The following is a 23354-nucleotide window of genomic DNA, read 5'->3' as shown; positions in this document are numbered from 1 at the left end:
TGTAGTAGGCTTGTGGAAAAGAAGCAGATGTTGTAGTGGATCATACCTTGTACATGAGTCAACAGTGCAAATAACCTATATGAAGGAGCCCAGCATCTGAGACACGTAGTCTTTCTACTGTGTATTGGAACGAAGGACTGATGCAGCTGGTTTTGCACACCGTACTTGAGGAAAGATGAGGACTGACTGGAAGTAGCTCAGCATTATTCAGGCTGGAGAAGTTAAAATAGTTTTAAAATTTTCAACTGTGCTGCAAAGGAAAAAAGAACAATCTCTCCTCCATGTTCACACAGGGTAAGATGAGAAGTTAAGGGCTTAAACTGCAGAATTAGAGCAGACCTCGGGAAAAACTTTCCAGCAGGGCAAGCAATTAAGCAGTAGACTGGATTGCGTAGGGACCTTCTGGGCACTCCGTCCTGGAAGGTGTTAGCAGAGATAACAGGCAGATGTGTTGGGAATGCTTTAGATATCACTGATCTCACCTGAAAGAATTTCCTTCCAAGCTTTTTCTCTGTGATTTTAAGGGCACTGGAAATGTTTCTGTATAGTTTCCCTATGGTTTTAAGCGTATTCTTTGTCCTGATAATTTTCATTGCATTTTCTTGAGGATTTTTCTTTCTGCTAGATATAGGTTCAGTCAAGGTAGACTGAAACACATTAAAGGTGAAGATATGTGTTTAAAAAGTATATGTTAAAGAATGTTAATATATATATATATATAATGTCAACATTATTTTCCTAAGTATCTTGTTTACTTTTTTACCATGCTGATCAAATGACTGTTTTCACTGACACACAACCTAAATTTTTACAGAGTAACTACAAGTAATTTGTAGCTCAGAATTAAAGACTTCCCTCTCCCATACTGGTTTGGGGTTTTTTTTTCTTTTTTTTTTTCTCCTCTCATTTTCTTTTTTGCTGTGAACTCAAATTGCCCAACAGCTCTCAGTTAGAATTTCCTAAACTAATCTGCATTACTGTGTATTTAATCAACCTCACTGAAAGTCATGCTCAGCTGAAATTTTATTTCAGGTTTTCCTTTTTTTTTGTAACTATTTAATAATGACCTGAAAGAAAATAGATGCTAATCTTTGATATCTGCACAAATACCCTTCTTCCACGCTCAAAACCGATCAGTGATTCTTGTTTTGTTTCTTTTTGCTGCTTTCCCACTTGTGACATTACTTTGTTCTTCTTTCCTGCACAGTGACTTGAGTAGCCCTTTGTGAAGAACTTGACAAAATCTTTTGAGAAAGTTCCAGTAAACAATGTGTTCTTGTATTCCTTTACTCCATCAGATTTTTTTCTAATCCTTGCAAGAATTCCACTCCTTAACAGATCTACCTTGTGTTCAATTCATCTTGTCCCTTCAACTATGCAGAAATCTTCAGTGTTCACATGCTCAGAATGATCCTCCTTCCCTCTGTTCTTGAGAAGTCTTTGGGGTTTTGCAGACTTCCCAGTTTACAGGATTTTAGGTCCCATGGACATTATTCAGTGGTGTAAGTTCTCACACAGTCCCACTCCTCTCCTGTCCCTGCATAATCTGGTACGTAGTGCCATTACAAGGGTCTGTGCAGATGCACAATGCCCTAAATCTAAAATTGAAAAATACCTGGCTTGCCACAGCATTGCCAGCACAGGCCAGTGGCGGCAGGACAAAGGCAGTGTGCAGCTGGTTAATGTGTGGGGAAGGGAGGGAGGGAGATTCCTGCTGCCTTCTGACAGTGCTGTTGGCTTAACTGTGTATATTACCTGACTTTAGATATGTTGGATTGTCTGTTTTGGTCTTTTCCTTTTGCATTAGGTAATTAAGGCTGAGAGTAGGAAATACTCAACAGAAAGTCACAGAAATGTAAATACAGTAGTGCTGAACAAGAACATGTTTAGCCATCTGGAGGCCTTGTCTCATTGTATCTTACTGAGAAATGTATGTTTTTGACACCTTTATTACAGGCTGGTTTTTGTTTGGTTTTTTTTAAACTTCTAAGTTTGCTTGAAGTTGCTGAAGTTGAATCAGATGTAAATGACAACACTAACACAGAAAAACTGGAGATACTAGAAATAATGAGAGAGTATCAAAATTAGATAATTCCCATTTGTGGAGAGAGTGCAGTTTAAAAAAGTTTGACTGGAAATGTGTTTGCACGTCTGTCAGGGGAAGAGTGTGACTCAAAAGTGCTAATGTTTTACCAAGCTCCAGAAGCCTTTGGGGTGAGTAGCTGCGCAGCAGATAAGTTTGCAGATGTGTCATGGTAGCAAAAACCAAATTAATATAGTTTTGGATAATACAAATTAAAGAGAAGTTCTTTCTTGAACAACTGTGAGAGTTAACTTGCCAAACATCTTGTTTTGAGACAGATGTAAACCAACTGAAGTGAGCTGAGGGACGAATGACAAATGAGTATGGACCAAGGGACTGACGGGCAAACATGCCTGCCTTGGCTGTGCGATAACTAGAAGTGTAGCTGAGAGATGTGATATGAGAGTACAAATATTTGAGAGGCACATACTTTTGAAAGATAGAAACTAATTTAATTTAGTAAAGTAAGACGGGACATAACTAGAAACAAGGGAATGAGATTATGAAATATATTAAAGTATGGAATAGTCTACCCAAAGGAAAGGTTGGAAGAAGAAGTATATAAGACTGGTAGAAAGATTCAGGAAATAGTTTACCGTCAAAGAGTCAACTTTCTGCTGAAAACAGATTGAATAATTTAGTAAGTCTCTTCTACCCATTTAATTTATGTTTGGTTTTGAGGTATTAAGGCAAGTTGGCAGCCTCTCTTAACCCTTTAATTTTGCCTCCCTAATGCTTCCTGCTGATTCAAATCTATGTTATTGCATACCAATCTTAGATGCTGTCTTTCTTTAGAAAAATGGTTTAAAAAGGAACTGTTGGGCAAACAATGTAAAAAGGTACAGAGGGAGAAGAACGGTGAATAAGCTTTGGGAATGACTTTCAAGAACGTTGTCTTGCTACATTCTGCCTAAAAGCTGTAGCTGCAAATAAATGTGAGCAAACTAATACCACATACAGAGGTCTAGTCACGCTGTTTTGTTCCTATTTGCATCTAGGTGAGGGAGCTCCCAGACTGTGAGTTACTATTTATGTAACTGCAGTTTATGTAACTGCAGTAGATGGGATTGTAAGAACAGGACCAAAGCCTTTTTAGTTTAGAGGAAGGCAGCAGAGAATTTTTCCTTAATGAAACAAAGTGCATCTTAAGTTGCAGCCAGAAAGTCAGTTTGACTGCGTCTGAGAGGATGGAGAGTGGCCCTGGGCTGCTCTGTTTGGTTTGTGCGATAGGTTAGATAGTAAAAGGTGTTTAGGTTCACTGCTACTGTTGGTGACTTCTTTTCTGGGTAGATCTCAGGTGCCTGCTAGGCTCTAGTGTGGTGAAGGAAGACAATGAGGAGCAGTCACTGCCCAAGTCGCTGGCTTGTGAGAGGAAGGACATGGCTATGCTTGACATTTGCTGGCTGACTGCTCTTGGCTGGAAGGCAACCCTGGGATTAATTTGAGGAGATTATTTAAACAATTTGGGAAGTGTACCAATTTTGGAGTTTTCCTTCGTAAAGCAAAAAACCTTAAACCTTATTTTTCAAACAGCACTAAGAGAAAGTAAGTTTATGATGCTACATTGCATTTCTGTATGTGGTTTCCTCATGCAATCTGTACAATGCAAAGCTGCTATCTGAGCTCCAGTATCGAGGGCTTCATCTGAGGATGTGTTTTAACTTTTTCATTATCCAGAAAAGTCTTCATGTGAAATTTAAAGCCAGCTTCTCGGTGCCGTGATTACTTATGGTCATGGAAGTTGCAACTCTCTGACTGTGGACTGTCAGCTCTTAAAACAAGCCAGGGAGTTCTTAGCATATTCCTTCCCTTCCTGCTTTTCCTTCTATTTAATTGGAGATCAGTTTCTGTGATTAAGAAATATTATCTTCACTTTCACTTGCTGTGTTTTTAAGGAGGCACAATAGTGTGTGCACTGTCTTGTTGGATAATTTGTGTTTAGAACAAAGTGATTCTTTGCTCAGCTGTTTGCAATGATTCTTCATACTTGCATAAAATAAAGTATTCTTTGATCTTTCTTTCCTATGTGTCTCTAATCCGGACCCATTTTACTCTTCCCACCACCCCCTCCCTCAGCTGGAAGGTGTGCTTGTGAGCCAAGCATTGTTGGCTTTGCTCTGTGAGCTGGCTCCTGAACAAAGGTGAGTACTTACCTTACATCCTTTTTGACTGATAAATTTGGACTTGCCAAACCTGTCACTTTAAACTGTATCTAGGTTTGGAATGGAAAAAATCTTACCTACCAGCTCATAAAATCATGAGCTTCACCTGTCAAAGCACTGTTAAATTGTGATTTAGTGTAAATTGTGTGACATTCTGCAGCACTGCAGACCAGAGAAGCTGAAAGGTAGGCATGTTTCATCTCTTGATCTGAATTTAGAGCTAAAGAAATCTCTTGAGTCCCTGAAAATAAACAGTAATAAAAATACAATTCCTACCCAATGACCACCATGGGAAGGGATGGGTGAGAAGAGTGCTTGACCACCTGTTTCCTACATAGAGTTGTGCGAATTCTTCATCAAAGCTGAAGTCTGTCACGTCAGCTGTCTTCTGAAAGTAGCTAAAGTACGTGAGCCTTAACTGAAAGAAAAAGAAAAGAGACTCTTATCAAATTGAGAAGACTACTTAGGAGAGGGGGATAAGTATAATGGTATTGCCCTGCTGCGAGTACTTGAGCAGGAATTTCTTGGAACCTTTCCCTTCAGTCAGTGAAATGCTGAGCGTGCCAGGCATGCAAAGGTACAGAGGGAGGTGGGAAGAGCATCTTTTTACAAGTGTTTCCAGTTGGCAGCGAAGAGTGTAAAACAACAGAGGATTAGCACAGAAGGCAAGTTTTAAAAACAAGTAGAGTGCTTTATGGTTGAGAAATAATGTTTGTGTTTTATCTGCATGCAAATAAAATTTTGTTTGTAGGAGAGTATTAGTACTTTAAGGAAGGGTAGATGAAAGCAAGTATGTGATACAGTGAAGTTTATATTGGTCTGTTTTCCATGAGACTGCATTAACTATCAGAAATGAGGATGCCATGCCTAAGGTTTGAAAATCATTCTTCGGGAGCCTCTGTAAAACTTCATATTGTCAGATGTTACCCGTGTATTGGTCTTCTCCAGACAGTTTTACTTATACATGTTCTGTGTTTAAAAATACTGATGTTATCTATCTTTACCTGTAATACTACTCTGCATTAGAGTAATTAGCTTAACCAAAGAGAGTCATGGGTAAAACATTCTAGAAACTTCCAGAGTGTTTTCACAATACTCTTTGCTCTTGGTCTGAACTGGATCTTCTTCATCTTGCCTTGGAAGATTTGTCTGTTGATGTCAGAAGGCCATATTAATGTGCCACTATTGTATCACAATCATGTTTCCAACTTTATAGGAGTATTTAACGGAGTTTAGTGTCCAACAGATGTTACACTTTTTAATTTCCTTTTTAATTTGTTTTGGTTTTTGTTTGGTTGATTTGGAGGTTATTTTTGGACTTCGGTGATTTCAAAGATATTTATTAAATTTTAGGGTATATCTTTGAAATAATGAAAGGCAAAGCAAGATTATTTTCCTGATTTTCTGTGTAGATAAATATGCCTGGTAGAGCAAGATCTTGTTTTGTGATTTTCTTGCTCTGTGACATCTATAAGAAAAACCTTTCTGACTGAGGACACTTATAATCTCTTAATAGAAGGACACTAAAATAAGTAGTCTACTGCATACAGCTCAAGAACTAGTTCTATGTGTCAGAAGTGTGTCCGTGATTGTCATCTGGCACAACATGAATTGAATTAGAGTTTCCAGTTGTGTTTGGCATGTTTCTTCTGTTAGGAAGCAGATAGAAGCAATCATGAGGAATACAATATGCAGAAGGATTTGCAAGCAGGCAAAGAGCAAGAGGTGGCAGGTAGATGTGAGGATCTGGCCTGGAAGAAGTTGCAGTTATGAAGTTGTAATTTTATTAAATAATCATAAAGAAAAATTCTATGTACCTAGGGAGTTGTAAAGAATAATCATTTTCAAGAAGGTTTAGTTCAACAATTACCACGGTACTCTTGAGGCTAAGCATCTTTGGTCTTTTTACCATTAGCAGCTAGATTATGTGAGACTCAGTGATACAGCTGAGTTGGAAATAGCATTTTGTTTTTTTTCCTCTAAAACTTGCTGTTGTAGACAAGACTTTAAAAGCAAGCAAAGCTTTTGTGTTGAAAAGTTTTAGGGCAGTTACTGAGGATATTGTGTTTTTGTGGTTGTCCTCTAGAAGGCATGGATTCTTTAAAAAGAAACAAACAAATGAAAAAAAACCAACAACCCACAAATCTCTCAAACAAGCAAAATCCCTTAACTTTATTTCCAAATGTGATACTTCTATGAAAGATGAAGTTTTAAGATGGCGGTTTAGGGATCTGAATCAAGTTGCTTCTTTCCCCTTGTCATTTCTCTCATCCTGTTAAATGAGTTCCTGTGTGCCTTCTGTCATGTCCATGCGACTGACTGAGCTGCAGGCCTGTGCACTAGCCTCATGCAGCTAACGCGAGCAGTATATAATGTGCAAGTCCGGTTTGTTAACCAGACAGCCTGATGAGACCAGAGATAGAAAATATTTATTCATTTGGAATACTCTTGGATTTAGCAATGTAATTTTAGGTATCAAAAGAAGCTGATTGCTTATCCCTCATGTTCTGTGGTATCCATTTCTGTGTGCTCCGATTTGTGATGGAGGAAGGCTTGAACACCTTCTTTGCTACTTGTGGAATCTGTAGAGGGATCTTTGGAGTCCTTAGGTGAACATACGGCGTTCTAATCTTCCTTTTCCATACCCAGAGAACTGAAGGTTTGGAGGTGATTGTAAGTACAGAAGTTTACTGCAGGAAAACCTAAGCCATTTTTTCAGATCCTCACTCAAACCAGAAATTTGGACACAGGGCAGGGTTTCGGACCTCTGTGTTAGGAACACCGGATTTTAACATGAACTGCTCTTCTGCTGGGAAGCTCTGGGCACGTGAGGCTGTATTATCAGCAACTGCCTGAAGCAGACCCTTTCTGCTGAGGGATTTTTTTTTGAGCTGACTGTCATCTCCCTCTCCAGTAAGCATTAGCATCCTTGTGATTCCTTTCAGATGCACTGGCTTTTGTGGACTGGAGTATATGGGGGTGGATATTGCATTGAATTTGATGTCTCTCCCAAGCTGGCAGGATTATTCCCAGCTGTCAGTGACTCACAGTAGCCGAGTTGTTGTCTCAGAGTTCAAGTTAATGGAATTTGCAGTTCAGTTTCCCTTGAATTGTCTGGCAGAGATGAAGTTTCCCATGAACTAGGAAGAGCAGGAGAGATTTCACAAAGCAGAAGCAGTGTGTGTGTTGGGTCTGAAAAATTGCCGAGAAGTGCCATCCTTCCTCAGTCCTTCCTGGGCATAGCTCCTTGCCAACAATCATGCCTACAGGTGTTTCATTTTGTTCTGTCTAAATTCTTACACTGTGCTTATTGCTCAATATCTCCAGTTTCCAGAACTGCATTAAAAATGTGATAAATGTATGCCACATGATAATCATCTTATTCTTTCTTTGCATGGATGGCAAACTTCATTTGGATTTAGGTGGTCTGTTTTCTCAGCAGGTAACTACTTCGTTTATGCGAAAGAAAAGGGGCACAAATGTCAGCAATGCAATTTATTCATAGAATTAATGTATTTACTGAGCAATAAATTACGCTTTATCCTCTTTTTTGCTACTTGTTCATTTTTACCAAACAGGTTGTCTTTGTCCCTTATGTTAACGTGAAAGGATATCTGAAATAGCTAGGGTCCCCGTATAGAGTGGGGACCTGGATTTGCATTTTGATTTTGACTGTTGTTCTGGAAGTGTGCACTTCCTCTGGAGAGCCTGCTGGGCTCCAGTAGAGCTGCCTTTGGACATGGGCGGTGTGGAGTGCTGGCTCCCAAACAGTGCAAAATCAGTAGGAAGCTTTGGATTTCATCTGTTTTCTTTGAAGATGACTGTTATGTGACTGAGAATCACTGTCATTTTCCAAAATAAATAAATCTTCTGAAGCTTATTTGCCTTGTTGGTGCTCTATTTTAGAGTATCAGAATATCTGGAGCAAGTTCAGTCTGCTCTAGGTATAGTCAGGACTGACTAGCCCACATTTGTGGCTCGATTGTACTGCATGCAGTGCCTTGTTTCCCCCTTTCTGTCTGTGATTTGTACCTGTGAACCTTGGGTATGCGTATGAAAAATATTTTCTGGATCAGAGTGCTGTTTGAAAATATATGAAAGGCAAAGAATATAGCAAGTGTTTGCTACCCAGTGTTGCAACTTTCCATTGTCATTAATTTATTAAAACGAAACTCCAAGAATGCAGAGGAAGAAGATTATATTTAGTTCACTAATCAGTTAAGCAGAAAGGAAAAAGGTAATGGATGCTTTTTTATTTTCTGGATATACTAAGCAAGAACAGCCTGAGGAGAATAAATGCCTATGTGTTTCAGACTCCGAGTACATTTTTCCATTAAACAGGATTACCTCCTTCTCTTCAGTTCTATATTTGCTTCCTTTGTATGCCCTTTTATAAGCAAGACTCATAAAAATTTTCTGTCGTCTTTAATGGAATCACAGGTAATGGAACTCCACTTTTTCCACACTAGTACTGATTTGCCACATTGATAACTGCTCTTGAAGCTTCTCAGTTCTCTGCTATCAATCTCTTTTCTCATAAAGATCCAGATATGCTTGATTTCTTCAGCCTTTAATGCCTGTTGGTCAACTTGAGGGATTTGAAATATGGTTAAATGTGTAAATACTGTGTTAGATGATTAACTATGTCTCTACTTCCTTAAGTAAGCTTCCTTAAGAAAGCGGTTTTTCTGACTACTTGTGTACGTGATGTATCAGGATTTGGGAAATACTTCTTTCCTGCATGGAGTATTTCTGCTGAGATAGCTGATAAAATTAACCTTGTCCCCACTTGCTCAGGTCTTCCTTCTACAAATTGGAGAAGTTTAGTATTCTGTTTTTTCTAAGATCCTTCCAGCTAAGAGGATCATTGAAAGTTATATCCAAGTAATAGGGTTGAAAATAATCGGTCTAAGGGCTATAGGGGACGATAGCGACATAATGACCCTTTCGGTATCCTGTTCTCCATTGATACACAGTACTCGTTTCAGTGTCTGGTAGAATAAATTTTCATTTTTGATACTTCCACCATCACAAGAAAATGTTTTCACTTGAAATAATTTTTATACCTTGCACTTTGTTTACTGAAGGTGCGTGGAGGGTAGGAGAGTTTCACCATGTTGACTGCTGAAGGCTTGTTTGCATGAATGCATTGAGAAAAGGTGAAATTAACTTTTTAAAGATAGGAAGTAAATATTTAGTAAACTCGAGGAATTCTGCTAATGATCTCCTCCATTGATCTCGGTGACATAATTGATGTGGCAGAAGTCGTAGAGGAAATGCAAAGTTTGTATTTTCTCAGCTCAGTGTTGTGGCAGTGACTTTGGCAGTTGTTCGGAGTCCTAAGAGCAGTCTTTACTAGGGGTCACATTGTAATTAGCATCAGCCTGATTAGAGAGGCCTATTATAATTATGGTCTCAGAATTGTACTATAGTCTCTTGAAATGCACAATAGATGATAATGCTGAAAATACTGTGTAGATACCATATTGTTACCTGGACTTCAAAGTGCAATGTTTTGTAGTCCCTTTAAAGGGCAGCAAAGGATACAAGAGAGGGGTAGAGAGGTACCTGCACAAATGAGAAGCAGCACAGTGACATGTAAACATGAATCTAAGTATAAAAATTTGGAACTTTTTTTAAGATGTGCAAAATACAAAGTAATATATTTTGGAAGTAGTGAATACTTAACACAGGTGATTTAAAACCTCCTTTTTTAACATTTCCATATCTACACAAGAACAAAGAACTATTCAGGAGGGCTGAGCAGAAGCAAACCTAAGCTGCTAATACGAGGTGCTTTTCATTATGCCTGAATGTGTCCATGGAACTCATGGCCACGCTTGTTGTTAATTCTGAGGTGTAAATGGGAATCAGTAGGACCGAGCATGCATGACTGATGGAAAAAAAGGGAAAAAAAGAGCCGGACAGAAGAGGACATAAACTCACATGATACAATGTGTGAGTCAATTTCTAAAGACTGATTATTTCCATAAATATTTTAATTTAGGATTTCTTGAAACTTTTCAAAAGGGGTGGAATGGCTTATTTCAAATTGTCCAATATTTGAGCAAGATAAACTTCAGCTCTGAATTGTCTTCTGTACTGTCATACAGTTTCCTGATACTGTGAACTAATGTCATCATTAACTACCAGGGAAACAGTGCATCAAAATTCACTCTCGATTTCTGGAAGATGTTTTTTGTGGAAGAGGAGCTCCCACAGAAGACTTATTAATTCAGCTTACCTTTTACTCTGTTCTAACTTTTCTCTCAGTTCTGTAATTTTTAACTTCTTTGGTTCCTCCTTACCCTGTTGATAGTGCAGGATTCCAAATCCTTCAGTCATTCTCGCCATGCAGCTCCCATCTGGCTTGATCCCAGCTAATAGACAGAATCTTAGACAAAGCATGTAATCTCCTATTTTGGAAATCAGGAATCAAAAACATATGTTTCAAGTAGGGAGTATCTCCATCTTAGAGTACCTGAACTGCTGCTGCAGGTGAGGAAAAGCAGCAACATGAAGGTGGTAGGTACATCCCAGTAATGTAGTGAGGGGAGAGAGGAGAGAATATAATGGGATGGCGAAAGGCAGGACATTCCCTGAAATAAGCTTCTTAAAAAGCACCAAGAGAATGTGTGTGTGGTGGAGAGGGAGTTGTCTCAAAAAGCTGTGTTTGCTCCCTGGAGGCTCTGGTGTGCTATAATTGAGTCAACATGTCAAAGTGAAGTATGTGGCGAGCTCTGAGAGCGGGGGAAAGCTGCTGCTTCTGCACATACAGGGCTTGGATGAGCCCTGTCTTACAGTGATAATAAGCACTGTGCTTTTGTATTGCTGAAGCCACAACATAACGGAATAGCTGTCCAACCAAGCTCTATAGCTGGTGTTTTTCTAAGAATTGCTTTCAATCTTTGTTTGGTTCAGAAGCTAAGAATAATTGGCTCTGACTTTGCTTCTGATGCAGATGTGAATGAAGATGGTGAACAGAGGGAAAGATGAATGCGCTACTGAGATACAGGCAATGCAAACTGCAAGGGCTTTCCTTAATTTATTTCTAAATCTCAAAGAAACAAATGTGTGTATGTCTTACAGTATTTCTTACGTTCGTGTAATGTTTTGGGGGTATACTGACTTATTGTCTGATTTTTGTGTTTTAAATGGATGGAAAAGGGATAATTACAACACTTTGTCCTGGTAGATAGTTGTAGCCTGTGGCTGTGTGACTTCATGCGTGATGCTGCACTGGCAGCTCTTTCCTTGGCCGTAGCTCACTGCAGCATTGCCCTAGGAATTCATATGAACTTGAAAATCCTTTAAAGCCAATGTTTCCATGCTAACAAGTTAATTTTGTCTTGATTGTTTTTTTATGAAACAATCCTTTGGCGCTTTCCTATTTTATAAATCATGCTTACTGACATATCTGATGTTCTGATTGTTTCCATAGTGACAGCAATGGCAGAAACCTGCAAAAGGAAGGTGACAGCATTGTATTTTCAAGATTAACTGGTTTACAGAGAAACGGCTTGAGGGGTTGGAAATACAGTAGTTTTTTGCCAAGCAGTCACAGAATATTTAGGAGTTCTTACTTGGAGGTCAGAGAGAAAAGGCAGCAGGACAGAAGGATTAGTTTGGTATTTTGGCATTCATTTGCGTGGGGAAGCAGTAAACACACGGGCAGCCTAGAAAATATGAGATGTTTTCAGCAACATGTCTCCTTTCTTGCTGCTCCAAAAAATGATTAAATTTCAAAATGCAGAAAACTGCCAGGTACAAATTACGTTCACAGAAGAGGTAGAAGTTAACATGCCTGTGAGACAATGTGTAACATACCTTTGTTTCATATTTTCTCACTTCCCAATTCGCAACCTAAGTGCAGGAAGCTTTTAGCATTAGAAACCAGACACTTACAGAGCCATTAGTGAGAGCTTCAAGCTCCGTTTTTTTTTTTCCCTCTGGTAAAATCAGCTGTCTGATTTTATTTTCTGAGAAGCAAGGCTTTATCTTCTTTCATTATACATCATATTAGCCATGTTTGTCAGTAAGATATCTTGAGAGGATGCAAGTGTTTGTTTAGAGCCATGCTGCAGTGTTGTTTAAAACATTTTGTAGGAGACAAGCCTCCCTAACATGTCCTTTTGTAGTAGGTGTTGATGCTTCTGTCTGCGGTGCGGTCACTTGAAGCAGTTGCCTGAATTATAACACATGCCCACCTTTCTTATATCAGCACAGACCAATGGGAGGAGATAATGTGAGAGGTGCTTGTAAATGATGTTAAATATTTTCTTTCAGGGACTAGCCCTCAAGGTATGCTTTCCCTCTCCACTGCTATTGCAGTGCCGAGGATGTGCAGTCAGGTTTGGGACCTTGCGCCCAGGTAGTTCTGCCTAGGAAGGGTAAGTCAGCCTGTGCTGCCCATCTCCAGCTGGCAGACACATCTCTGGCCCTGGGGAAATCAAGCAGGCTGGTAGTAAGACACAGGTGCTACACTCCAATTTAACACATTGTTAAATTCAGATCTCTTATGCCTTCCAGCCAAAATATGGCATCATACTGTAAACTGAATTCCTGTTATGTCTTATTACACTGGGGAAGAGAAGCTAGCAGCTGGGAACTTGTGTTGCCTTGGAAGTTGCAGAAGTTACTTATTTGTCAGTGCCTGAGGCCTCTTCTGTCACATCTGCATTGGTACCTCAGCTGATTCTTCCATTACTTTGGTATCCTGGGAATGGGGCTGCATGAAAATACGTAATTTATGGTTCTTCTGTATATTTATCTGCAACATTTTGGTCAGCTGACATTCTGAAAAGTGTTTTGATTCTGCTTTTTCCTTCACCCCACTGAAGGGGAATTTTCTCTGGTTTGTACCAGCTGGAATCATTGTGTGTAAAACTGGGAAGTGGTTTAGAAATTATGGAAGCAGTTAGTTGTACCAGAAAGACTGAAGTAAATTGTGCCATCTGTTCTAAATACTGTCCTCTTATTTGCAGAATGATACAGAATTAAATGAAAACAGTTTCTTCCTAAGAGATAGGTTCATTTATAGATAATTAAGCATTGAGATGCTAACTTAGTGGGAAAATAAGAAGATTGGTTCGGATGTGTTTTCTTCACTCCCCCGAACGCCTCCCAAAATCCCCAAACCCATTGTTTTTGCATTATTTACTCTGATGGATGTTTAAGGCATAGCTTAGTGCTGTGCCTTAAGTAGTGTCCTGTGTCCCAAGCATATGTTGGACATCACTTGTGTTTCAATCGCGTTATGAAATCTAGACAGAAATAGACACTTAGACATGCATCTGTCATATGAAACTTGTATCTAATCTGTATAACTCACTTAGAATTTGCAGCCTTTTCTGATCCCCCTTAGAATGAAGGAGTGCTGTTTTGCTTTTTTTGTGCTGTTAGTGATAACAGTGCTGATTCATTTGCATTGACCTCCCTACTGCTTGTTAAAAGATAGCTTTATTAGCAGTGGTATCATGGTGTGCTTAATTTGGCTTGCAGAATCTTTGTAGCTGTTTTAATCTTATATGAAATAGGTAAAACCTAAGAGGAAATTTGGAGCGTAAAAAAAAAAGAAACCAACTATTCACATGTAAATTTACCCATTTAAGCCATAGACCATGTAGGTTTGGATAACGTTATATTAATTTCTTGAAGCAGAACTTTCCTTTAAATCGTGGAAAAACATCTGCAAAGAAGAAAGCATTTCTTATATTCCTTTTTTCCTGGTTGCAATTAGAGGCAGCTGTCTGATTTATACTCAATGAAAACAGCTAATTGTGCCCTTGTAAACTTTTTCAGTTTAGAGGAACATGTATTTATTTGCGTGAAACCACTTATGTGAAATACTGAAAACCTTTACTGGAGCTAGAAAGCGCTCTTCTAAAAGCTCTTCCTTCACTGGTTGGTGGCTTTCACTTCTCTGTGTGTCATTAATGTTTAGTGCTATTGCAAGTTTTTGGGTAACAGATTGAGGTGACATCGCGTGTATTGTTTTAGATAGCATTTGCCAGACAAATTGTTAGGAGTCTTCTAGTCCGACATTTGCTCTGTCTCTTACAAAACCTAAAACTTGTGATGCACAGGATTTTGCATTTATTCTTTTTGTTTCTAAAATAATGGAAAGATTGTTTAATGGATGATGTTGAATATGAGTGCCTATTTTATGAAAAGTTTTTAAAACACTCTAATTTAGAAAACCCTAAAGTAGGTTAAAATTTCAGTCCCGTGGGATTTAGAAGATCTTTATCCTTATGGGGATAATAAGTAATGCTGATTCTTTTGAAGAAATGTTTATTAAACTCTTTGATTAATTTTGTGGCACACTTGAAATTAGGAAGCTATGGAGTTAGTGTCATTTTGCTTATTAAAGAAATATGTTTTGATAAAGTTGTATGCCTGTAGTCCATCCCTCTCCTTTTGTGGTGCTGTGTCTGCAGTAGGAAATGACTGGTAATTCGGTGGTACAGTACATTCTTTTACTGGTGACACAGATGTGTCATCAGGTCAACTCAGTCTGCGTACTCTCTGGCCGTATTCATTCCTATCTTGAAATTACTTGTATTGAGAATTCTCCTGTTTTGAGAAGCTGGATAAGACCTTGATTCTGTGTGGGCATGCTTCTCTCCTCCCTGCAGTACCTCTCAGTAGGGTGGCTTTTGAGATGCTAGCTTTAGCCAATTCATAGTAAATTAGTTTCTAAAATGTGTATCTCATTGGTGAGACACATCCACGTTCTCCTTCTGGTGGCTGTAGGAAAACACACAGTACGACAGAATGACTGGTATGGTTCTTTGCTCTTGGAATGTTTTTTTGGCACATTTCTGAATATTGGTAACATTGTCAGTGTCTTCCCCCTTGCCTAAAGCATATTGCTGGAACAGATTTGGGAAAGCTCTCTATTTCTATGGGTGTAGTTTTTGGATCACAGGAAGACAAGTGGATGATGTTAGTAGACAACAAGTCTTTGAAGTACGTTAGAATCAACTTCAGAGAGAAAGAAAATCCCTTCCCTGAGCTACAGATAAACAACAATGCTTTCAAACCTTCAAAAGGATCAAGGTGAATCTCAGTGAACAGCAAGTGCAGAGAAGATGATCCTGCTTTGTGACAAGTGGCAAAAATACCTTCTTTCCTCTTTGTGCTTCTGTAACAAAGCAAAATAATAAAGTACTCTGAGATTGTTCTATGAAAGAAGCATAAAAAGCTTTTTATGTTAAATATCTTAATCTGAATAGATGTGGGTAGAATATATTTTAGAAGGAATGGAAATATCTCCTTGGAATTCTGAAATATCTTCAAAAGTAAGTGAAAAGAACCAAATCCATCTAATTGTCCAGATGCATTTAATGCCGTTTATTTGCTTATTTAGACTTGTAGGAGGCTGACATCTTCCAGCTGAGGTGTGTCACTCCCAGTTTACTTGTCTTTGTTCCATTCTCTGTTTTCCAGTCAATCTTATGTCTCTTTTTCATGTTAAATTCTTCAGGAAAGAAGGAAAGTACTTCTAAACCTTGTACCTGAAGTGCATTTCAAGAGGTAAATATGCCCCCCTTTACCTAATGAAAAGTCTGTCTTGAGAGAATGAGTTGGACAGCAATAGAAAGTGGTGCAGAAGCGAAGTCACTGTGGGATTGTTCCCTCTGAGGTTCCCTTTCATTTTTTTCCAAGATTCAGAGTCTTGGAAGACAAAGGAGAAAATTAAACAAATTTTTTTCGGAGGAGGAAAGTATTTTTCAGGAGCAGGAATGCATTCACATGGCTTTGAAATGGTTGTTGGTGGATAAAGGATGAAGTTCACTGGACAGGGAAATGTAATAACATGCCGTATGGGTTGCAATGTCATGAATGGTAAAGAATTATGTAAGAAAGTAAAAGCTGAATGTCCAAAATTTAAATGGGAACAATGAAGAAAACTTGATAGTTTTTTTTTTTTTTTTTTTTAAAAAAAAAAAGATGATTTTTCAACATATTTGCTGATATATGAGGACTACTGGGAGAACTCAAAAGAACTCTGCAGGTCACCTTTAACAAAAAGCTCACTGTATGGGCTATAAAAAAAGTACCACACAAGAGCATGTCCCATATGCAATAAATAAGTGAGAACAAACTCAGAATTTAGAGGTGGTGTGTTTGGGTGGGGGAGGGAGATTTAGATGTGTCCTTCAGGAAAGAATCTGTGTAAAGAATGGAGAAAAATAAGATGGCAGTAGCAGCAGCTAGGATTTGCAGAGCTTTTCAGTCCTTTGTTTGATTATCTTGCATAAGTGCTTTAGCCAGAGACTCATTCAGTAGCTGCATGGGGCCAGCTTGGAACACAAACGTGCATGAATCCAAATGTAATTTCCCTGTTGTGTGCATTTTGGCTGTGACAGCTCAAGTTATGAATGTAAAATAGCAGAAAAAAAAAGTTCAGAAGATGGCCAGGCCTGAAATGTTAATAGGAACTGACTTACCCAGAGCTCCCGTGAGCTTAGTGAAGGTGCTGCCCGAATTTTAAGTCCAGCTGCTTCCATGCTTCACTTTGGTGTACCCTGGAAAAGTAGCAGTACTCTGTTTCTCTGTGCATCTAAGTGATTCAATCTAATAGAAGTAACAAACATTTACATCCACGTGAGATGCAAAGCAGGCAAAGGGGGTGATGCTAATTCTCTGCTCCATTTGTGGCACACAGGCTGAGTTGGCATCAGTGGCTTCAATCTGCAGATGTACTGTACAGTATCTTTTCCCTTTCAGGCAGTTCTGTTTTCTGAGGGCAGTAACCCGCAGCTTTCCCACATTCCCAGTGTTCAAGAGACGTTTATCTTTCCTCTGGGGAGGACTGGTGCAGAATAAGAGATTTCCTCCCCCCACATCAGTACCCGGCTCACAGAAAGGGCACCTCATCGTGGCTGTGGGACAGCTTGTCTCAGGGACTGTGCCGGCAAGGAAAGGGCTTTTCCCTCTTTTACATGCAACTTGCACAGTAAAGAGAAGTTGCAAAATTTACAACTTTCCCTGCTTCTTCAACATCAGATTTTCGCGGGTCTGTCCCCTCTCTCTCTCTTTTTCCAGCCTCCTTCCATCTCTTGTTACCATGGAGAATGAAATGCCAGTTCCATTCTAGTTGGCGGCTGAATAGGTTTTGAGGTTGATGGATGGTGAGAATCTCTTATCCCTCCTTCTCCAGACACCGCCCCTGCCTGGTTCTTGACATTTCACTTGCCAGAGACTGGCAGTCAGTGAGAGGCAGCTGAAAAGGAGGCTGGCAGCGTCCTGCTGAGATGCTCTTTCAGTTTTGTGGATGAAATCAGCAGCCGTGAGAAGGTCTTAAGGACTTTGGTGCACAGTCTTGTCCTCGAGCTGGCAGAGGCATGAATGCTCACTTGAGTGCAGGCTCCTGCTTCCCCAGAGCACCCGGGGAAAGAAAGATTCCTGTACGAGACTTGCTCCTGCTAATGGCTGTGTTTCAAGGGATGATGTAACCTCTGCAATGTAAAGGGAAAGGTAAGGAATGAATGAATGGAGTGCATGCTCTAGCATAAGCTGCTTCTCTGGTGTATACTTCTTTTTAGTGCCACACGAGAAGTGGAATTTCTTTGCTGCAGTCTGACTTGCCTGGTTTCCTGGCTGCGATGCTGAGTGGGATTCTTACAGTTACTGCATGCACTGGTTGCCTATGCGCAGTATTATTAGAGCAGTGTCAAAACAACTTTCTGAATAAGGTACCTGTTAATAACAAATATGTGGAATTGTGGACCTTGGCGGGCCCAAGGTTGAACTGTGATGCTGGGAGTACTGCTGAAGTGCTTGAAATGAAGCTACAAAGCAGAAAAATAAAAAATTATAGCACTGCAAAATTACACAGAAAATATTTCTTTCTTGTGATTTATTACTTTTCAAGCAAGATAACTATGATTTTAGAGGGGATCAGGAGAATTTTCAGGTTATGAAAAGCTTAAGCTTGTCCTTTTTACTAGAGGGGTTGTTTTGACTGGTGATTACTTAATAGAGTTTGGGAGAAGTGAATACCTGGCATTGTTTGATAGGTGTGTGGATTTCGTTTCTGGAACTAATGGTTATTAAATTTTATTACTTTAGAATTTAAATTCAGGCATTATTTCCAATTAGAAGCATTCCATGAACATAGAGTTGTTGGGAGAGGGAAAGTATTTTTGTGAGCTTTGTGCTAAGTCGTGCTGTGTCAGGACCGTACCAGCACAGGGATTAATACTGGTGGTATACTTCAGCAGATGGCATTTCAATTCATTTAAGGTCATGTGTGGAAATTTGTTCTGTATGCTTTTGAAAAGCTGGGCTGTTAAGTGACTGTGAACTCTTTCTTTCAGTATATCTTTTCATAGCGTTGCACTGATAAATATTTGCACACCTTCTATATGTTCTTAAACTTGCTAAACAAATAAATCTTTCCAAAATACCACCAACAGCTTCCGCATGTCTTAGCTTCTCAAGAGTTCACTTTCCATTTGATGCTTTATGTCCTGTTTGTTGTTGGATTGTTGTCTCCCTGCTGGAGTTTTCCTACTGTGCAGTTGCTTTTCGTATTGTGCAAGCCACTTCTAAAGGTGAATACGTTGGCTGGTTGGCCACTGGTGTGTTAAAAGGGAATTTTTAATTCCTGCATCAGAAAGGCATGTCTGTATGTCAGTACATATAAAATAAAAGTAGATATCTGCATACAAAATATGGATGAATATACCATCCCATTCCTTAGTTAGTTTATTGTGAGGATTGTAGTAGTATTTTTGTCCCAAAGCTAGAGGTTCCCTACAGGGATGCGCACATAATGAACCTGATTACCTGTGACTTTGAGTTCCTGGTTTGAACCTGATTGGCTGGGGTACTGGAGAAGACTTAGATTTTAAAAAATACACTGCTGAAGCAGCTTCTTTTTACCATAAATTCATCACCCATGTCAGATGGAGATGAGAGAAAGTGATACAGGGAGAGGAAAAAAGAGGGAGGAGTCCTCTGGGACACAGAATGATACTGTAGTTTGGGATTAGCTTCCTAACAGGCACTCAGCTTCATGTTACCATTTGTAAGGGATAGGTTTTAGGGTAAGCATCTGTTTTAACATGATGATTTTGAGTGAGCTGAAACAACATCAGCATCAAGGCTTGCATGTGTATTTCCATTTATTCTGTTAACTTGCTGGGTTTTTTGATTTAGAGATTACCTTCTCTATGAAATAAATATACTCCTACCTGCTTATGAGTTTGCATTAGATGAAATCCCCAATCTTTCTCTCTCACTCTGTTTGTGAGGATCATTATACTAATAATTTTAGAGGTGGTAAATTTTTTTTCTAGGTATTTCTGGCAGGTTTCAACTTCTGAAAAACTATCTTCCAGTTTTCAACATGGATATATTTAGATTCGCTTTGCTCTCTGAAATGCCTCCTTCTCTTCCCCCCCACCAAGATGGACCTTTACTTGATTGGGGTTTTTTAAATTATTTTTATGTTTTCCCTAATGAGAGTTGGACTGACTTAATAACAACAACAACAATAATTTTTTTTTTATTAGGACACATCTGATAGCTTTTGTGCTTCATTCCATCTGGTCTTTGGTTAAATTATTTGTGGAAAATTTCTTAATGTCCTACTCATTTTAGATTCAGACTTGCAAAATACTGGTTTTGTAACTGCCTCTCTATAAACTGTCACTCACGTATTTTATGGGTTCTAATATTTTCATGTGGTCAGTACTATTAACCACCAAAGATTACTTTTTTCTTCATTATACCTAGAAATACCTCCTGGCTTCAGAAACTGGTACTTAGGTGGTGGCTACTATGATCCAGTGATCCTTCCTGGTACATACTGTTCTCTTACAGTGGTGGTGGGGGGTTTTGCTATTCTGAAGGTTGACTACTGCTGACGTGGTTTATTAGTGTACTACTGTCTAGATTTTTCTAGAGAGTTAAAACTCCATGAATTCCCCATCTATGAAAATACTGAGGATTTTGCCTTTTTCCTTAGTTTTTGATTATGCAATCTAGTTCTCATATTCATTCTTTCTTTGTTGAATTCACTCTTTTTGAATTCTGCAATAGCCTAGCACATCTGAGACCTATCCTTTATATTGTACAAAATATAAACACTAAAAGCAAAATGCAAACACCCGAATGTTATGTCAACTTCAACTATTTGTTCAAATCCAAGCTTTCTGAATCTGTGGTCTTTCTGAAATATCTTCCCTAAGCCTCAAAAAGAAGTTGGATTTGGAAATGCAGCAAAATGAAGGAATTCCAGAGTGGCAGTGTTCTCCTCTGTCGTTGAACTCTGTAATTTCCCATCAGTGAATTTGTTCAGTCTTCCACAGCCTCTGTTGCACTAAAGCATCTCAGATCCTGCGCCGTGTGTCACATAGCACAGGAGACCTTGGATGCAGGCAGTCCGTCGTACCCATGTGCCTGGCATCTTTGAGCCTAGGAATTAATGTTTACACGTAAATGACATTTTTTTGACCAAAAAATGGCAGTATGAGGAACATCAGCAGATAGTCATACTGTGTCCAGCAGCTATCGGGGCTGAAGAACGCCCTACTGACATGCCTGCAGTGGAGTACGGGAATGGAATCATTCTGTATTGCTGATTAAGCCCATGCAACAGATTACTAGCTAACTTTTTGTTTAATGTGTTTAAATGGCATCTCAATTAGTGCTACAGCTGGCTTGAAGATAAGTAAAATAAATTTGTCAAATGTATTATTCTAACTTTCTTGTTATCTGTCATTATATCATCTTTGACAAAGGGTTGCTTGATCACATAGAGAAGTTACTAATTCTGCAGAAAAATATTGATCTAATGAATTGTTGCACTAATCCTAGGAAAATTTGCTGGATAATTAGACTGTTCTTAGTTTGGTTATTATTTGTAATCATTGGTTTTTGTCTTTTATTCCTGTTTTACTCAAGTTGTCCCTTAGCGGAAATTACAGTATTGAAATGATTTTCCATGTTTTTCCAGCATTGTCTGTCTGCCCCTTTCCTTCTACTGCTTACCACTTCCATAAATGTGTTGGTTCTTCCCTGCAGTCTTTCCCTGCTGTATTTTCCTTCTTCTACCATCATTTTCTCCTCCTTTCTATTCTGAACAGTAGCTAGAGCTTGCGATTTTCTTATCTCACCCTAAAGCCTCTTGGCTGCTGTTTATGTACAGGCAGCTGGAGAAAGATCCAGCTCTAACCCTCCTTCTGTTTGCCAGATGTTTTACTTCACCTTTTCCTTAGGGATGAGCTCCTGGGTGCAAAGCTTTCCCACGCGGTGCAGCATGGAACTGACCTCGGGTGCTTCAGCTTCGCTCCTGTCCCTGCTGCCTGGTGCCCCAGTCTGTGAGGACAGGCAAAGCTTTGCTCACTGCAGCTGGGGAAAAAGCCCTGAGCAGAGCAGCAGGCTGTCTGTCCATGGATTTAGGAAAACTGCTCTTCACCAATTCATACTTTGCAAGTTACCTTTATAAACTTAAAGTCTAGAAAATTAATTTTAGTTTAGCTTTTGCTAAGGCTTCCTGCTTGCTCTGGTGAAGTGAATTTTTAAGCCCTTTATTATGGACTGGTCTGTATGCAAAGAACAAGCATCGTGCCCTCCAGTTGCTCATTCTCTTATCTCAAGTGTCATTTACTGGAATCTCTCTACCTTTTGCCTCCTGTAAAATGTAAACTGAATTACAGGCATATAATTACCATATTAAGTGTGTGAGGAATGAGAGACAGTGGGGATTTTGATAGCCATATCCACAGTCAGAATATTAAAATCTATGATATCAGGTATCTAAGCTATTTTCTAGTGTATTGAGAGCACTGGTTGTGTAAGAACAATTTCCAGCTGAGATGAAATGTGTTTCTGTGCTGGCTCAGCACAACAGGTGATCATTTTCCCTCACCTGGCAGAGCGACTGCTCCATAAACGCTGTGGCTGCTGGTTAAAAGACTCAGATGTGCAGTATTGCTGCTCATCAGGAATTGGGAGATTTGAGTAATTGCTAAATACTCATGAGAATTTGATGGCAAAAAATGTGACAATTTCAGGTACTGTGAGTTTTCTTTTGCCTATAATCCCTGTCCAAGACACTCTGTTGCATCTGATATACTTTATAAAATTACCTTGGTCGATGTCTGAGACTGATTTCCTGCCTGGTTTTTTTTGTGCCTAAACATTTTGCACGTAGTATTTGGTGCTTGCATTATCCATAGATACAGAGCATTGGGTTCTCAGAGCTGAGACTTTTTGTTTATTCTGTTTATTTTATATTATGCATAGCAACTGAATGAAGTTCCTGTTTTCTTGTCATAACCTAAATTTGGAACACAAAGTCAAAATTAAAAACTGTATAACAATATATAGCACAGGAGGCATGACAAGAAATGGGATTCATCTCTTTAATGTAAATAGTATTCCCTCTAGCCTTGGATTTCTGAATAGGTGTCTCATGTCAGTTTACCATAAAGACTAGGAATAGCAAACTAGTGTGGAATGGAGTAAAATTTGAAAGCAACACGAGGGATGCTCCATAGAATTGGATTTATTTGTTTAGTGTATGCATCAAGACTAGTTGCTGGCTATTTCAGATTTGTCCCTGTGAAATCCTCTGCTTTAGTCTTGTTCCAGAGCTGTAGCACCCTGTACCAATACATCGCTCCCCATCCAGTCTGGTTATCTTTTGTTGGCTCTGTATTGCTCTTCCCCAGCTGTGATACTGGATTTTTATTCTATCAGTAGAGCAAAAAGATAGGAGAAAAGCAGGGGAAGGGATATCTGAAAGTGATATTTGCTTCTGTTTTAAATAAAAGTTAGCATTTTTTCACAGCAGAGAGACACTGTAGAAGAAACGGGAGGGCACACTAGAGAGAGCTTTTGAAAACGCTGCTTGTATTTCACTCTTGTTCAAGGTTTTGACTCCTGGAACATATTCTAAGTTTGTTACCATTTTACAGTTTAAAAGTCTAGATGGAAATAATCAGTGTCTCAGTTGCATAGTGATTCTTGAGATATAGGACTAGACACACATACACACAAATATTGTCTAAATGGGCTAGAACGTTCTCTAGCCAGCCTCTGATTCCCCTGCCTTCCCCTTTAGTCTCTGTAATAAAGATTGTTTTGTG

The 23354-nt window shown here is 39.1% G+C and overlaps 1 protein-coding gene across 4 annotated transcripts in view; it reads left to right on the top strand.

Annotated features, from left to right (window-relative positions):
* The window catches only part of NDST2 (N-deacetylase and N-sulfotransferase 2), a 133433-nt gene that overhangs the window by 23769 nt on the left and 86310 nt on the right, over positions 1 to 23354 (top strand). Inside the window, exon 1 of one of the 4 annotated variants that reach the window (XM_086752251.1) lies at positions 4207 to 4224. The exons of the other annotated variants lie outside the window; for them this stretch is intronic. The gene's annotated coding sequence lies outside the window, so the exon portion shown is untranslated. Of the gene's footprint in view, positions 1 to 4206; positions 4225 to 23354 lie in introns of those variants that run through there. 4 annotated transcript variants of the gene reach the window in all.

Source organism: Chlamydotis macqueenii, chromosome 7, assembly GCF_036417535.1.
Source record: "Chlamydotis macqueenii isolate bChlMac1 chromosome 7, bChlMac1.mat, whole genome shotgun sequence".
NCBI lineage: Eukaryota > Metazoa > Chordata > Aves > Otidiformes > Otididae > Chlamydotis > Chlamydotis macqueenii.
The sequence above is the reverse complement of the archived record's forward strand: the minus strand, read 5'-3'. Positions and strand labels throughout refer to the sequence as shown.